Below are 6,051 nucleotides of genomic sequence, written 5' to 3'. Positions count from 1 at the left end.
ACGCTTGGCCGATGCTACGGCAGTCAATTGCCGGCCAAGGTTCTATCAGCCACCCGTGTAAAAATTTGTTAGGGATGGCCTTACATAACATAAGGCGCCGATCATTAGTTATTAGGGATGCCATAAGAAAGGTTTCCTTATTTTTGTCTAGTAAGACCCTTGTAAAGATTTGATAAGGATATTTTAACTTCATAAATACTTATTTATTAGGGCTAACCGGATGAGGTCCCGATCATTATTTATTAAGGATGCCATAAGAAAGGTTTTTCTTATTTTTGTGTAATGAGGCCCTTGTAAGGATTTCATAAGGATGTTTTAACTTTATAAATATATTTACGAACACAAAATTTCGTAATAAGCCGGCACTGGTTTCTGACATTCACCCGACATTAAGAAATATTATATCATATATCCAGGGGGGAAGTCCGAGCGTAAGTAAACAGAAGCACGTCTGTCGAGCGCGTCTGCTTATTGCCGAATTTATCTGCCGTTGCATCGCCCTCGGGCGACTTTGTTACAGATTTTCTGCAAGCGCAAAATTGCAATTTTATTTGGATATAGAAGGAAGCAGCAGAGGAACTGCAGGGGAGACGTTTTTCCGGAGTTTCTAAGGCTGAGAAAGCTTTGGAGGTTAGGGAACAATAAGGGAAACCAGCTGCCGGGTTCGCAAACCTATCAAAAAGCGAACACCAACGGCCCGGGGGTGCCTCGGATATAGAGAGGTGAGAGACGCAAGCTGCGACGACAAAGCGAACAGTGAAGGGGGAACCACCGAGCGGTATTAATGAGCAATACAGGAGAAGGCACGGAAAGGCAAAAGGAGTCAAAAAAGAAAGGAAGGCCGATCAACGCAGTACACCTTGGAAGACAAAGGAATAACAGCGAATCGACTATTGACTCGTTTAAGAGGAAGAGGGAAGAAGATGAAGATAGGATAAGAACAGAGAAGGAATTACTCGAGAAGTTTGAAAAATCAAGAACAGTGGGCAGATCACCGCCAACTAAGAGGACAGGAATAACATCAGGAGCAGAAAGGACGCAAGAGGAGATGAATATAGAAAACAAAAAAGGGGCAGACATGGATAAACTAGATAAATTAACGGAAATCATGCTAACAATTAAGAAAGATACAGAAGAGATAAAAAAGAAAACAAGGCAATAAGATCAGAAATACAAGACTTAAGAGAAGAATGGAAAAAGAAACAAGAGGAGTGGGAGAAGGAAAAAAGGACAATGGAAAACAGATTGAAGGAACTGGAGATCAAAGAAGAACAAATGGAGAAGAAAATGGCAAGAATGTTACAACTGGAAGAGAGAGAGGAAGAAAGAGAGAGAAGAGAAAGAAGGAACAATATTACGCTGAAAGGAGAGGATTTGCCAAAAGAAGGCTCACCCAAAGGAACGATAGAACATATAATGAGATACAAACTGCAAGTAGAGGTGGACGTGGAGGACGCGTATTGGATAGGAAGAGAGCAGCGAGGAAGAATGCTTATAGCGAGACTAAAAAGCTGGCAACAGAAAAAAGAAATACTGGCAAAGAAAAGTAAATTGAAAGGCAAGAAACTGTACATTGACAACGATTTAACAAAAAAGGAAAGAGATGTGCAAAAAAAGATGGTAGGAATTGCGAAAATGAAGAAAGAGCGAGGAGAACAAGTGAAGATAGGCTACAAGAAACTAATGGTCAACGAAAGGACTTTCATATGGAAGGAGGGAGAAGGACTGAGAGAGTCTTTTCAGAACAGGCAAAACCCGGCAAACCCGATAAAACAATAACGGCCCGGCATAACATAAAAGAATGTAAGGACGGTAAGAAAACACAAAAAGAGATTAGGGCAATGTTTTGGAACACGGCAGGAATCGCAAAAAAAGACAAAGAGTTTTGGGACTATGTACGAGAATTTGACATAATTAACTTCACGGAAACGTGGATAGAGGAGAAAGGATGGAAGAAAATGGAAGCCCTGATGCCAAAAGAATACAACTGGGTAACACAGTACGCGGTAAGAGACAAGAAGAAGGGCAGAGGAGCGGGAGGTATGATAACGGGGGTGAAGAAAAATATCAGGATGGAAGAAGTACAAAAAGAAACACAAGGTATAATTAGCTACAGTGTAGAAATCAACAGAGGAAAATGGAAAATCATCTCAATCTACAATAGGGAAGGCAAAAAGAAGACACTGGAGGAACTGGAAGAAATAATCGAAGGTGAAGGAAAGAAGAAAATGTTAGTGGAGGAGATTTCAACGCTAGAACAGCAGAGAAAGGAGAACTATTATGGGATGGAGAAGAGGAAAGAAGCAAGAGGCACTCGAAAGACAAAATAATGAATAAACAAGGAACCGACCTACTGGAAAAAATAGAGAAGATGGGACTAGGCTTACTAAACGGAAACAAGGAAGGCGACGATCAGGGAGAATGGACATTCACAGGAGCAAAAGGAAGTTCAGTAATAGACTACGCAATTTGCAATGCGGAAACATGGGAAAAAATAAAGAGCTTCAGGATAGGAGAGAGGACAGAATCAGACCACCAACCGTTAGAAATAGAACTGAAGGCGACAACAGAGGAGACAAGAAAGAAAGAAGAACCAAAAGAGATAGAGATAGAAGATTGGTCCGAAGAAGGAATAAGAATATACCAAGAAAATCTAAAGATGAGGAAAGCAGAAAAAGAAGAAACTCAAGAAGAATGGGAAGAATTGGCAGAAGAAATCCGAAAAGCAATAAACAAAAAGAAGGTCAAGAACAAAACGCAAATTATAGGAAAAAAACCTTGGTGGGACAAGAACTGCAGAAACAGCAAAACGAAACTGAATAGATCACTCAGACAAATGAAAAAAGGAAACATAGCAAGAACAGATTACATAGAGGAAAAACAAAGACACAACAAGCTCTGCGAAACAAAAATGAAAGAGGAAAGAGAAAGAGAGCACACCAAAATCGCAGAGATACAAAATGAAACAGAAATATAGAGATACATAAAAAAGGAGAGAGGTCGACGAGAAAAACCAGATGAAAGCATTGAGGAACAAAAATGGAAAAGACACTTCATGGAGCTATTGGAGGGAAGAGAGACGAGAGGAAACAACGATACACAAAACGAGCAAGAGGCAGGAGGCAGCCAAGAAGAACCTCGAGAAGAAGAAACAAAGGAAGAGGGAGGGGAAATCACAGAAGAAGAGATGGAAAACGCAATAAGAAGACTCAAGAAAAAGAAAGCAACAGGCGAAGACAGACTCAAAAACGAAGTGTGGTTGAATGCAGACAAGGAAACAAAAGAAAAACTGAGGAAAATAATAGGGAAAATATGGAATGGAGAGAAACTGCCAAGAGGATGGAAAGTGGGCATAATATACCCAATACACAAAAAAGGAGACAGAAAAGAAGTGAAAAATTACAGAGGAGTAACATTACTGGACACGGCATACAAAATCTATGCAATTATTCTAGAAGAGAAACTGAGGAAGGAAGTCGAAAGACTAAAGCTGCTCCCAGAGACGCAAGCAGGCTTCAGAAAAAAGAGAAGCTGCATAGACAACATATTTGCACTGAAAATAGCAGCAGAAAAAACAATAACAAAAAAGAGGGGAAAACTCTACGTCTTCTTTGCAGACCTGAAGGCAGCGTTTGATAAGGTGAACAGAAAGAAACTATGGAAGGTTCTGGAAGAACGCGGCATAAACTGGAAACTAATCGACAGAATAAAAGATATTTATGAGGAAACGATCAACAGAGTAATTGTAGGAGACAAGTGCACAGAAGAGTTCTGGACAGAGGGAGGGCTGAGGCAAGGATGCCCACTGAGCCCGCTCCTGTTCATAACATTTATCGCGGACGTGGAGGACTTTCTAAAGAAAAGACAGAATGGAGGCGTAAGACTGGGAAGAAGGAGAATATATACCTTGGCGTACGCAGATGACCTAGCGATGATGGCGGAGACGGAAGGAGAAATGAAGAAAATGCTGAAAAGCCTAGAAAGATATTTAGAGGAAAAGGAACTGATATTAAATGTAGATAAATCCAAAATGCTGGTTTTTTGTAAGAAAGAGAGAATTAAACAAGAAAGGAACTGGAAATGGAAGGACAACAGGATAGAAGAAGTCAAGGAGTTCAAATATCTGGGGTTCACATTTAAGAAATGCAACACCGATGAAGCACACATAAAAGATATAGTAAGAAAAGCAGCAGCAGCCATGGCACAGATTTGGGGAATAGGTGAAAGGAAATTTGGAGGAGACTTTGACAGGAGAATGATGATGTTTAATGTCATGGTCAAAAGCATACTCTTATACGGAGTAGAAATATGGGGATGGAAAGAATGGAAGGAGATAGAGGCACTTCAAGAAAGATACATAAGATGGATATTAGGTTTAGACAGATGCACGCCAGGCTATATAGTCAGAGAAGAAACAAAGATAGAACAAATCAGTATAGAAGCTGGAGGAAGAGCTCTAAAATACCAGGAAAAAGTAAAAGAAATGACTGACAACGAAATACTGAGAGAATGCAGAAGAGAAATTAGCAATATAGAATGGGAGAAGACACAATGGGGCGGCCGGATGCAGAAGTTTCACGAGGAGGGCGGATTAAACCAGTGGACAAGAGAGGCAAGAGAGGAACAGGGAAAAAACACGACAGAAGAATGGACAACCAACTACAAAGAGAAGAAATTGGAAGAGAGAAGAAAGAAGATGGAGGGATCGAAATCAACGAAAGAATACAACAGGTGGAAAACAAGTGAAAGAGCGAAATACTTGGAGTGCAAAGGAAAAGGCATAAAGATGAAAACAATCGCAAGATTCAGATGCGGAAACGAATGGAAAGGTAATAGACACTGGGAGGAGGAAAACAAGAAAATGTGCAGGCTGTGTGAAGAAAGAGAGGAATCCTGGAACCATATACTAAGGGAATGCCCGGAATCAGGAATAGCCAATCCGAGCGAAGAATTTATAATGGCAGAAGATGGGAAAGGAATAGAATGGATGCTGAAGCTGTGCAATAAAAGGAAAGAGAGGGAAAAACTGAAGAGACAATAAAGGAGCGTAGAAAGTAACATAGTAATATAGGAGATGTAAAATATGATTAAGCAAAATACATAACATGTATCCCGAGAAGGGAATCATTATCCTAAATAAAAAAAAAAAAAAAAATATCATATATCCAATTCAAAATTTTATTACTCTTTTTAAACTGAATTTGTTTCTTAAGATAATTTTTGAAAAATTATATATTTGCGCTGGTTATGACATATGTAGATTGTATATAACACTTACATCAAATTAAGAAGTAGTCTACCATGTAAGGCAGTTGGCTCACGATCCAGAGGTCCCGAGGTCCCGAGTTCGAATTCCACCAAGGTAAGTGTGTTTTTCAAATACGAGAAAATATTTATAATCATAGACTGCATCTTAAGAAACAAATTTAGTTAAAAAATAGTAATACAATTTCAAAATAAATAATTTTTTTTATGTCGGGTGAATATCGGAAATCAGTGTCGGCTCGATACTGGCTCGATACTGGCACGTAGCATTGTATCAGAAATCTGGCACCTGGCAACCAGTATTGGCGCAGTACTAAACCGATCATAAATCCTATACTGGGGCAGTACCAGTAGACAACGGCTGGGCCAGTACTGTCTGCCAGTATTGGGCCCAAGTTATCATCCGGTACTGGCGCCAGTACGGCGCCAGTAGTGTTGCCAGTACTACGCCAGTACCCGAACTGCAACAACCAGTACTGGCGCAGTATTGGGCCGTTTCGTATGTAAACAAATTCACAGTTGAGTTCGAGAATCAAGGTCCTATACTATAAATGTAGAGTTGTAGGCAGGCATCTCGCGACGCCTTTATTTATGGCATGGTTTACTTCAAGAAAGTTAAATTAAAAGTTAATAGTTACCGATAAAATGTAACTAAATTAAGTTAAAAGTTAAAAGTCTAAAATGTAACTAAGTTAAGTTAAAAATATTTAACTTTTTAACTTTTTAACTTAACTTTTATCTTTTTAACTAGACACTACCCAACCTTGCAAATTTTTGAAAAATTTC

The 6,051-nt window shown here is 39.5% G+C and overlaps 1 pseudogene; it reads left to right on the top strand.

Moving 5' to 3' along the window:
- The first annotated feature begins 537 nt into the window (after window positions 1-537).
- On the top strand, window positions 538-3,289 carry LOC139784298 (uncharacterized; annotated as a pseudogene).
- Window positions 3,290-6,051: the final 2,762 nt, after the last annotated feature.

The sequence above is a fragment of the Temnothorax nylanderi genome, unplaced genomic scaffold, assembly GCF_030848795.1.
Source record: "Temnothorax nylanderi isolate EJ_2023f unplaced genomic scaffold, tnyl_v1.0 TNYL_tig0608_pilon, whole genome shotgun sequence".
Lineage (NCBI taxonomy): Eukaryota > Metazoa > Arthropoda > Insecta > Hymenoptera > Formicidae > Temnothorax > Temnothorax nylanderi.
Note: the sequence above shows the minus strand (reverse complement) of the source record. Positions and strands in the feature narration are given on the sequence as shown.